Here is a 13,067-nt window from a genome sequence, read left to right on the forward strand (position 1 = left end):
GAAAAATGCCAACATATAAAAGTTTAGGGACCAAATTTACAAACATAAGAAAGTTTTGAGGCCAAAGTTTGAAATAAGAAATTCGTATGGCCAAAGTCTTAAAAGTTTTATGGCGAAAATCTCAAACACAAAATAAAGTTTTTTAAAGTTTGAAATAAGAAAATTTTCTGGCTAAAATCTAAAACCACAAAAAAATAAATAAATAAATCATTAGAAATTCATCTTTTCATATGTATAGTAACGAATAGAAAAAAGTTAAGAATATTTTATGTTAATATTTGAACTCGTCAATGTTTTATTCAAACTCATCGAGTTGACACGGATCAACAAACTAGTTAACTAGATAGGATCAATTTTATATAAGAATTAAATATCTACCGAACTCTTCCAACTTTTATGTGTTCATGCATGTGTTCAATAAGATTTTTTAGATAAACCGACTCTTTAAATGCTTCAACTATATAACTGATATTTCGTTTATCAAACAAGAAATTACGAAGTGCATGGCTTAACAGTAACTAAACATTTAAAATAATCAAATCATTTTAAAAATCAACACCTTATTCATCCATAAAAACAAATTCAGCTTTTGATTTGAATCAGTTAACAAAGTATTCAGTTACTTATTAATTAAAATTTTAAATTATATTTAAAAAAATATGGAGTAACTTATATTCTTATACTTAGAGGCGGAAAACGAATTAAATGGAAAAACTTATAAACATTAACTAAAAAACTAAAACATAACCAAAAATATGAAATTGTTCACGATTATTCTATCAGAAAAAGTTTAAAGTAGAAAACCACTTTCTCCCAGTTTCTAATTTAGTCACTGAAGTTTCAAAAAGACAAGATGGTCTTCTTGAAGGTCCATATATATGGTCGTACCCCTTATTTAACAAGATGATGACCTTCTCCGCCAACATATACTCTCAACTCATGACGAGTGGGAGACAAAACGCCCCCGCATTTAAAATGTTCATTATCATCGGTTTTTTTTCGGCTATCATCCCCGCTAACATTAAGATATGACCATCCTAATTTTTTGCACTTGTGGTCATTGTGTAAATACTAAATAGTTCATACTCTTTTGTTTTCGAGTATATTTAACAATAAATAATATTTCAAGAATATAATCGCCAGTATGTTTTAGACTTTTAGGTTATTTTGTATTGATATTGTTCTTATGAGTTTATGTTTTTTGTCGTAGTTGGAAACTTAGATCTCCGGAGCACACATGGAAACCGCTAGTTATAAAATAAATATTAAAAAAAAAAAACAAACTAAAATAAATATATTGTTTTCCTTGAAAATTAGATGGGAGTAGATTGCAAATTTAGAAGATGGGATCGAGGCATCGAGCAAGTCTTTTGAAGGCGACTTTTGTGGTGTAAACCCCGTCAACCAAGAACCTCCAATTTCTACCTCCGTTCCGACCACGGATAACTTTTTGTATTTTTCAATTGTACTATTTGTATTTATTAATAAATTTATTTTGACTATGTTTTGGAATAAAATTGATGTTATGTCAAATTCAAAATTCAGTTTGGTGGATACAGTCCAGAATCGTCTCTTGGTCCTGTTCAATTAATGTTTCTGTTCGTATTGTACGGGTCGATATCGTATGTTCATCCTACTAAGGTGACACAATAAATTCGAGTCAAAATAATATATATATATATATATATATATATATATATATATATATATATATATATATATATATATATATATATATATATATATATATATATATATATATTTTAAATATTAGGAAGGGATATATACACTAAAGTCCCAATATTTTCATCGATTTGATAAGAAAGTCCTAAACTTTATTTTTTTGACAATAAAGTCCAAATTACCGGCAATTTTTGACACTTTTATCCTTTTTTCCCGGTTAGTCGGTAATTAGGACTTTTTTGTCAAAAAAATAAGTTTAGGACTTTCTTGTCAAATCGTCAATTAGGACTTTACTGTCAAAAAAATAAAGTTTAGGACTTTCTTGTCAAATCGTTGAAAATATTGGGACTTTAGTGTATATACCTAGTCAAAAGGGTGTGAATGTGGAGAAGGAAAAGAATGACAATTTCGTTTTTTTCGGTTTCTTGTTTCTCCATTTTTGGGACTGCAAAAAGCCAATACAACCCTGGTTCTTTCTTTCTTTCTTGATTATCTCCATTTTTTTCAATGTCGGTTTGCTGAGATTAAAAAAACGATTTAGCAAGAAGCAAACATTAAGGATTTCAATAGGATCTACCTAACTAGAAATGTTTCAATAACTCTTATACTTAAAGAGTATCATACCATTAAATTTCTAACAAAAAAATGATATATACACTAAAGTCCCAATATTTTCAACGATTTGACAAAAAAGACCTAAACTTTATTTTTTTGACAGTAAAGTCCTAATTGACGATTTGACAAGAAAGTCCTAAACTTTATTTTTTTGACAAAAAAGTCCTAATTACCGGCTAACCGGGAAAAAAGGGTAAAAGTGTCAAAATTTGCCGGTAGTTTGGACTTTACTATCAAAAAAATAAAGTTTAGGACTTTCTTGTTAAATCGATGAAAATATTGGGACTTTAGTGTATATATCCTTATTAGGAAATGAAATAATTATATACTTATTTTGAGGTAAAGAACTTTATATAAAATATAGATTATAGTAATGTCGTTCATTGTATAATTTTTCTGTTCAGTTACAAAAGTAAAAAAATAAAATAATAATCTTGTAAATAATTTATTCAGTTTGGTTGTTTAATTATAAGATTTATAACATAAATAACCTTATAGGTTGTTTTTCTTTTTGGATTAAACTCAAGTTTTTTTATTTTTTACTTTTTCTAAAACAGCTTTTATATTTTTCTAATTTTTTTTTCCGATTTTGACTCCTTTAACAAGTTTTTTGATGATCTTTTAGTTTTACATAATTTTTTTTTCGAAAAAAACCTCATTATTATTATTTTTGAACGAACTCGATTCTTTTTGTAAAAAAATTGAAATTTTCCAAAAAAAAAAATTATTTGGACCAACATTTTTGTTTTGGCTCATAGTTATATGTTTTTTATGTTGTTTATGGTATTATTGATAAGTTTAACATTAAAAATCTAACATATACATTTGTTTTTCTTCAAAATAAAGAGAAATAATATTGTATCCGATTCTTGTTGGTAAAATGAATACCAAAGTCTATTTACAATATGTTATGAGATTGTAGCAGGTGAATAAAATTGGTCTAAGATAGTTATTTGATTCTTTAAACAAGCTAAGATATCAAACCATCTTAGACCATTGGTCTTCACCTGCTACAATTTTTAGACATCATGTAATTAAATTTTGATATGTATTTTGGCATCAAGAGTCGAACATGAGAATTATTATAGATCAAATCACATAAGTAGCTTTAGGACAAAACTGCAATATTGGTCCCTGTGGTATTCAAAAAACTTTGGATAGGGTCCAAAAAGTTTCCAACTTGCATAGAAGGTCCAAAATAAAACATTTTCGTGATTTTGGTAAAAAAAACTTGAAAAGACGATTATGCCATTTTATTTTCTTTTTGTATTTCTTAAATCTATATTAATACATTTACAATTTTAAAATAAAAATAAAAATATTAATCTACCCAACCATCCCCTACTTGTAACCCCTCCCCTTCTCTTTTTGGCTCTCTATCTCTCTCTCTCTCTCTCTCTCTAAACTTCCTTAATAAATAGTTGAAGTTACTCCAGTTTCTTTTCATAGATTGAAGACATGGGACGAGCGAAAGTACACATGGAACCCATCAACAACAACAAGAAGCGCAAATGCACATTCCAGAGACATAAAATTGCCTAATCAAGAAGGCTCTCAAACTCAAAACCCTGTGCGACGTCAATGTCTCCATGATCATCTACACCGATCAACAAGAACCAAAAATCTTCCGCGTAAAGTCAATGGTTTGATTGATCTTTATAAACAACATAAAAGTCTGGATCCTGGGAAGATTCGATATTTTGGTTTATCAGATACACATACCTGCGACTCAAAAAAAAAAAAAAAAAAACAACTGCAACTTAAAAAAACAAACCCACCCTCCCCTGTTTGAATCTTAAATTTACAAGCCCTAAATTTACAATATCCATGACAGTCAAGCCAAAATTGTGTTGGAATTCTTCTCTGGATCCGGCGAGACGTGGTGGTGGAGACGATATGATTAGGGGTGCTTGAACTGCCCGGGTCGACGGTGATAAGAACACGACTCTCTCAAAAAAACTTTACAATTTTACAGTTTTAACACTAACCTTTAATGAGAACCATGACCTATCCTAGATGACCCCGATACCCTCCGATCTGAAGCTGCTTCGGACATCGAAAACCATCTATTAACAGCCGGTTTCTTCTTTGTTGACCCTATCGGACTTGGGCAAAGGTTAGGGCTACGACTTGGGGTATAAATCGGAGTTGGAATCACCAATTTAATCTTAGTCGATCTCAGAGAAGATACTCGAGGTGAAGAAACACGAGGGGGGGAAGCATGAGGTGAAAAGATTGAAAATTCTTCACGAAGTGAAGTATTTGCGATGTTGTGTCTCTGATTTGTGGAAGATACAAGAAGATGGGTTGAAGATGAAGGGTGGGGAAGAAGATCGGAATAGAAAAGGTCGTGTGTGTCTGTATGTGTGTGTGTGTGTATGAGATAGAGAGAAAGAGAGAGAGAGAAAGAAAGAGAGAGAACGGTAGGTGGGGTGGGGATAATTTTTTTCTTTTTTATTTATGTTTTTAATTAAAATAGTATTAGAATAATTATAAAAAATACAAAAAAGAAAATAAAATTGCATAATCGTCTTTTCAAGTTTTTTTGGACCAAAATCATATAAATGTTTTGATTTTGAACCTTCCATGCAAGTTGGAAACTTTTTAGATCCTATCCAAAGTTTTTTGAATATGAGAAGGACCAATGTTGCAGTTTTGTCTAGCTTTAACTTGTAACTTTTATGAGTTTTTATCTTCTAGTTTTTATGTAATTTTATACGTTTAAAAACTAAACTTCTTTTTTCAAACACTTTTGCACAAATTGTTTTTTACAACTTTCAACTTTTAGCTATCAACAACTTGTTTGTTAGTTTGATCAAACACGTCCATAAGGTCTTTTTATGTAATTAATCTTTTATTATATCATCAGCAAAATTTATGATTTTTAAAAATTAAATCAATGTTCTACGTTAACATTGGATAACTTTGGTCTCTATTGTTATCACTTCCGGGTTTTTTTTAACTAAAGATAGCAAAAAGGATGCATCATACAAGTTTGTCGAGTTGGGTAACATAAAAAAACATGTGTGTTTTTTAGTAAGCATATGAGCATGTTTAGCTATCAGCAGAAGAATGGCAGTTAAAAATCACAAGTTATAATTTTTATTTGTATACAAATATTTATAAAAGTAATTGTTAACTTTAAAATATAAAATTATATAAAACCAACAGTTAAAAGTTGGGATAATGTCATAAAAAGCCTTAATTTTGTAAAAAAAAAAGTCGGTTTTACCCTCCGGCGGGTTTTTGTGTCGTTAATGCCGCATACTTGTCTCAACTTTTGCGTTTATGCCAAATAACCGGTTGCAAGAGGGTTTACCGGTTACCCCTCTACTTACCCCTCAACTTTTCCCCCCGTTTCTTAACCAACGAAGAAATTAACCCCGTTTGGTAAACGTTAGACATAGAGCTCCACACCCTCTCTCCGAAGCGTCAACTCAATCTCAGTAAATCGTACTCTACTGAGAAAAATCTTGGGCTTTTGGAAGGGAATCATCACGAAATTTGGGTATTTGAAGAGGATTAGGTCTACACTGTTGGTATCGTTGTTCTAGCAAGAAGATAGTTGGGTGATAGTCTCGTTGAGTTGTTGAACCAGTAAGTATCTCAAATCCATGATTAAAGCAATTATCTATTTAAAATTCTTCGATTTTGTTTGTAAAATCTTTTTGATTTTGCAGGTAACTGTAATGGCTTCATCGGATGACGTTTTCAAAGAACTCTTTGCTAGTATATACGAGCCCTTCTCTGGACTAAATGAGATGGATTATGAGCTCCATGGTATTTATATGGATCACGAACCAGAGCATGAGTTCGTGACTGCGCTTGATAAATGTAGGGACGTCTTTCTCAATGTTCTACTTAGTGATGAAAACTTAAGGAATTCAAGCATGGCTGATGAAATCAGAGCACAAGTTTATCATGCTAATGAATGGCAAAGTGATGAAGAAGGTGAACAAGAGGCGGTGAAGAATAAGTACATAATTCATGATCCAAACACACCATGGGATAAGATGGAACCTAAGGTAGGTGATATGTTTGAGTCTCCTGCACAACTTAAGTTTTGTATTCAAATTTATGGGGTGTCAAATGGATATCAGATATACTTTGAAAAATGTGATAAAACTAGAATAGTTGCAAGATGTAGGAAGAGGACAGAGATGAATGATTGTCCTTTCAGATTGTATGCTGGATGGATGTACAATGAAAAATCATTTCAAGTTAAAAATTTGGTTGGAGAGCATCGTTGCAGTAGGAAGTTCAAATTTGGAAGTCTTGTTTCCCCTGAATGGATAGGTAGGCATTACATTACTGAAATTGTAAACACACCTAAGATGAAACTTAGGGACATGATTGTTAATATCAAAAAAAGGTTGAGATGTGTAGTATCCATTGGGCAAGTCCGTAGGGCAAAAAAATGGGCCACTGAGTTGATTGAAGGAAAACTAACTGAACATTATGCTAGGGTATGGGATTATGTTGATGAATTATTAAGGTCCAACCCAGGTTCAACATGCAAAGTTAGTGTCACTGTCAATCCAGATGGGAAGAACTACTTCCACAGATTTTACATAGGTTTCAAAGGTCTAAGTGATGGATGGAAATTAGGGTGTAGAAGAGTAATTGGTTTGGATGGATGCTTCCTGAAAGGACAGGTGAAGGGTGAGTTGTTGAATGCCATTGGTAGAGATGCTAATAACCAGGTATATCCTATAGCATGGGCTGTTGTTGATGTTGAAAACAAGCCTAACTGGACTTGGTTTATTGAGCTTCTTAGAGATAGTCTAGACCTTCATGATGGCAGAGGATTGGTGGTGATATCTGACCAACATAAGGTTTGTTTTCAATACTCCATTTTATATAAATGTTAATACAATTTAAAAGGGATGCATATTGACTTGAATGTTCTTGTCTTGTAGGGATTGGTTGAAGCTGTAAAAGATATACTCCCAAATGTTGAGCACAGGCAATGTGCCAAGCATGTTTATGCCAATTTCAAGAAAGCATACACAGGGTTGGAGTTCAAGAAATTATTTTGGGCTACATCAATGAGTTGTGTAGAAAGTGACTTTATGAGGCACATGAAAACCATCAAGAAGTTGGGCCCATCTGCATATGAGTACTTGATGTCAAGACAACCAAAAACATGGTGTAGAGCTTATTTTGATAGGGGTTATGCGTGTGAAGCAGTTGAGAATGGAATCTCTGAGTGTTTCAACTCAATCATTGTTGATGCTAGGAAAAAACCCCTTATCACAATGCTTGAGGAAATCAGGATATATATAATGGACAGGTTTTCCCACATGACAGAGGAAAATGTTAAATGGAAATCAAATGTTTGTCCTGCTATACTTAGGATGGAGCCCTTTTTGCTAAATATTGTTGTCATTCCACCCACTAAATGCAGCATACATCCACTTGTTTTATGTTATAAACTTGGTTGCCTTTTTTGATAATTTATTTAGGCTTTTGGATACAATTGGATGGCTGCTACGTATTAGTGAAATGTAAAAAACCTTATGCAATTAATACACCCCCTTTTATTTGTGTTATGATGAATGTGTTATCCATTGTTGTCAATTTTTATTACCATATAAGAATCTTACTTTTCATTTATGTTATGTTGAATATGTTTACCAGTATTGTCAACTTTGATAACCATTTGTGCATCTTACTTCCCATTTGTGTTATGGTGAACATGTTTACCATTATTGGCACATTTGATTACCATTTTATGCATCTTACTTTGCATTTGTGTTCTGCTGAATGTGTAGTTACCATTTTCACAAAAGCATTCATAAAATAGATCATAGCCATACAAACTTTAATACTATTGCACCATTCAAACTTTTACAGATTCAGTACATCTACCAATGTAATAAACTACACTACAAACTTGTTATCATTTCATCTAACTTACATCTTAATAACCACGACAACAAGACATACCAAAATACTCTCTAGCAGCCCTACAATCAGTTTGAGCAACATCACAGATTCGATATCTTTATGTTGAAGGTTCAATTGCTTCTTAAAAGCCCTAAATTCGTCTTCTTCTTCATCAACCCATTTGAAATGACCACAACCACCATCTTCATCCTACAAAAAGAAGAATAAAATTACATAAAGAAGGGACGATAGTAGAGAGAGCATAATTAGGGCAAACATCACAACAATTACTTGGTAATTAGGGCAGCCACGAAACTTTCGTCCTGGGTTTTCTGGAGTGCGTGAAACATAAATAGGGCAAATATCACCACAGCTACATCAGATTATCTCCCGATTTTTCCTTCTTGATGTGCCGCTCCAGCTTGAATTTGATTTCGACGTTGTCATTTGGTGTAGAAATCTGATTTTGTTTTCGTGATGTTCTTCTTCAAAAACCCAGCTTTGTCGTTTGGTAAATGGGGTTAAGAAACGGGGGGAAAAGTTGAGGGGTAAGTAGAGGGGTAACCGGTAAACCCTCTTGCAACCGGTTATTTGGCATAAACGCAAAAGTTGAGACAAGTATGCGACATTAACGACACAAAAACCCGCCGGAGGGTAAAACCGACTTTTTTTTACAAAATTAAGGCTTTTTATGACATTATCCCTTAAAAGTTTTCAAAAATTACTTAAAGTTGCTTGTGGATTAAAAGTTTTTAGTTTAAAATAAAATTTCAAAAATCCTCCGATTTTTTTTTCTTAATAGCTAAAACTTTCAAAAAAAAAAAACACTCCGCACCAATACTTTATGAACCTGTCAAAATATGTCAAGTCAAATATTCAAATATTATCGACCTATCAAAGGGCTTCTATTCTAATGATATCAGATGTTGCTCTCCCTGCTTGATGTTAGAAAAAAAATATATTATCGACCCGACTTGGGACGTTCTATTCTAAATATGAGTAAAAAGGTGAAGAATTAATAATTGTGTTGAAAGAAAACGATTATGGGGTTTTAAGTAGTATAAATAAATAAGTGTATTCGTTAAAACTCCTGAATTAAAGCATGAATAAGTGGCATTAATTCTTTTCTATGATGGAGATGCAATGAGAAAAAACCAACCAAAAACAAACAAAAGTTGGTGACTACGACAATTCTTTCCTAATGAAACGTGGTAATTTGATTTATTTATTTGTATAAACGGTCGAATTATTTTTTTTGTATATAAAATGATTAAGATAACTATTTCTCGTAATTATTTTAAAAAAAAAGCTAAATTGAGATTCCTCTAAATTTAGTTTTATATATTTATAGCGGACAACTACAATGTTTTGTTTTCATATTGTTCAACTGTTATATCCTCCCTCAAATACAGAGTTCTATTTTACAAGTGGGGTCTTGCATTGGAACATCATGCCGCCTAATGAGTCCCATCAAATTTGCGACCCCGACATGACTCCGGCCATACACGGGAACACCTCTCTTGCCTCTTCTTTTTCTTTTTTTGATTGTTTAAAAATGTTTTTTGATTGTTTTTTTTTAACTGCTACAAATACCTAATATATCTCTAAAATTTTTACATCAAACGTAATATTACTCTATATTTTAAAAAAAATTTGTTTATATAAGTATGAGAATTGAAAGATGGAATCATCTTCATCGTCATTTTAATCAGACCGTTGGTCGAGAGAGCACAACTCACAAAAATCGTAGGGAAATTGTCATAAAAGCCCTTAAGTTTTCCAAAAAGTGACGGTTTTACCCTTGGATGAGTTTTGGGGGCATTAAAGCCGGATATTTTCATTAAACCTATCAAATATCTCATTTAACAAGTTGGACCCTTTGTAGCCGGTTACCATGTGCTGATTTGGCACTATTGATATGCCAAACAACGTGGGCCCCAACCCTCTCCCCACATAACCCTTCCCCACCCCCTGTTTATTGCATCTTCTCGCACCGCAATATCCCACGCAAAATGCCAACATCTGCAAAATCAAGCTCGAATTCACATTCACGATTCAAGAAGAAGATCGAAGTGAAGTGTTGGTGTGAAGATTTATGCCCTGTGTTTGTTTCACGCACACCAGAAAATTCAGGCAAAAAATTTTGGGGGTGCCCTAATTATAAGGTAAAAATCATTTCCCCTTTTCTTTAGCAGGATTGCAGTAAGGGTATTATGCACTGACCTAATTATGTAGGGAGAAGGAGGTTGTGGGTTTTTCAGATGGGTTGACGATGAAGGAATTCAAAAGCAAGACATGATGCCAGAGTCAAATCGCATTACAGAGCAGCGACAAATGATGGCATTAATGCAGATGGTTGTTGTTTTGTTAGGGGCTATATTGTTCATCCTTGTTCTAGTGTTATGCAAGATTTAATGGCAATAAAGGGTGTTTTCTGAAGGGAACAGTAAAGGGTGGCTTTTCTGAAGGGAGCAGTATTGTGATTTTGAAATATGTAGCTTTTGAGCTTTTGATGGTATTTGATAGTTTGTTAGGTATATGTAATGTTAGGATTGTAATTTGTAATGTGTGGATGCTATTTGCAATGTATGGATGTTAATTTCTAATGTATGGATGTTAATGGATGTTAATTTCTAATGTATGGATGTTAACGGATGTTAATTTCTAATGTATGGATGTTAACTGGAATTCAAGTTGGTTTGCAATGTATGGATGTTAATTTCTAATGTATGGATGTTAACTGGAGTACAAGTTGGTTTGTTTTGTAAGTATATTGAATTAACAATTGGTAATTGGTATAAATTTCTGAATGGTAACAACTGGTGAATGGTAACATTTGGTTTGTTTTGTTTTAGATTGAATTAAAATGGTAATTGGTATAAATTTGTAGTACAAGTTGTTGAATGGTAACATTTGGTGAATGGTAACAAGTGTTTTGGTGAATGGTAACAATTCTAAAAGACTGAACAATTGGTGTGTATTTGCAAGTTTGAATGGTAACAATTGGTGTGTATTTGCAAGTTTGAATAACATTGCATAAAATGGTATATTGCAGAAATAATTAGTGAATGGTAACAATTCTAAAAGATTGAACATAATATAGAAGGGGGTGTATCCATTACATATAGTTTAATTACATACTACCAATATGTAGCAGCCATCCATTTGTACCAAAATGCCTAAACAATGCACAAAAAAGGCAACCTAAATGGTAAGAAAATTAACAATTGGATGCATGCTACAATCAAAATGCCAAAAAACAAAGTTTACAAAAGTGGCAACCTATACCATTCCCCCTACACCCCCATCCCCCTTCTTGCTAACAAACTACTCCAAGTTGATTGGCTTTACAGAAGAAGAACCACCACCATCTTTGTCATAGACACCCTTCCTTAGCTTTATCTTGGTAATCCTCTCAGAAGTTTTCCTTGTTCTCCTCCTAACCATTGGGACAACCTGATGTCCTTCATCATCACCCTGGTTTTCCTCACCATCATCAACATCTCCACCACCATGACCTTCTTCATCACCATCACCTTCAGGCCCATCACCATCATCAACATCTCCACCACCAGGACCTTCTTCATCACCATCACCAACAACTTCATATCCAGCACCATGATCAGGTCCAGCATCCAGACCAACATCATCATCCATACCACCATCACCAGCAGCTTCATCTCTAGCACCTTCAGCTCCACCATCCATACCAACATCATCATCAAAATGATGACCATCAATGAAATCATTTACATCCTAGTGTAAAAAGATATAATTAGGTCACAAGAATCACTAGAAAATTTGTTAATTAATAAAAAATAATAGGTATTACCAGTTCAACTGGTAGGGGAATCATCCAATTCCACTTGTACCCCTGGATAGCTTCTATTTCTGCCATGCTATAACCGGCTTCTAGCATACTGGCAATTTCTTCAGGTCCTAATTGTATATTCTCTGGGAGAATATCATCCTCTTTTCCCTCAGTAAACTCAATAAACTGATTATCTTCCACCTCATTGTCACCATTTAGTGGACTGGACTTTGTTTTGTTTGTGAAGTTAACCCCTTCTAAAATTGCATCAATACCTTGTTCAATTTCATCATTTATTGATTTAAGCTTCCTACCAATACTGGATCCTACTTGCCCAAAAGTGTCACTACCTTCCATCACACTTGCTTGACTACTTTCTCCTTCTTGCATCATATGACCATCTTGAATATGAATTACTGGAACTTCCTGCACAACACCTTCTTCCTGCACCACACCTTCTTCTAGAACTGGAACTTGTTGAACCACACTTTGACCCACATTATCACCCATCACATTTTCACCCTCATCAACAACTGGAACTTGTTGAACCACACTCTCTTGAGTACCTATAGTTGCAGAACCAATCCTCCCACCACCTCTCCTTGTGCACAACTTCTTCCTTGGTACATCAATACTATTTCTCCTAAATCTTTTAGAACCTGCCTGTTGCTGATGTTTTCTGGGACTCATCCTCAATGTGTTATGTTTTCTTGGACTCATCCTCACTGTGTTAGAGCATGAAGGTTGACTTGGGACATTTGGTTGACCAGGGCTTGTAGACACATGGGGGATGGGATGTTTTCTTGGCCTTCCTGTCTTCTTTGGTAGGGGAGGCACATATTGTTTTCTCTCATTCTTACATGCCCTCTTGTTATGACCATATTCCAAACAATTACCACATCTGGTAGTTCTTGCAACCTTCACTTTTGTTGTTGAAAACTTGCTCTCCTTCTCACTGGCATGCCTCTTTCTTTTGGTAGCAGGCCTACCAGGCATCCTCCTAGACATTGGAGGCAATGGCTTAATGTATTCAGTTTGGGCCCAAAGATTGCTGCCATTAACAGGTTCA

The sequence above is a fragment of the Lactuca virosa genome, chromosome 1 (assembly GCF_052849685.1).
Source record: "Lactuca virosa cultivar CGN04683 chromosome 1, Lactuca_virosa_CGN04683_v6, whole genome shotgun sequence".
Taxonomy (NCBI): domain Eukaryota; kingdom Viridiplantae; phylum Streptophyta; class Magnoliopsida; order Asterales; family Asteraceae; genus Lactuca; species Lactuca virosa.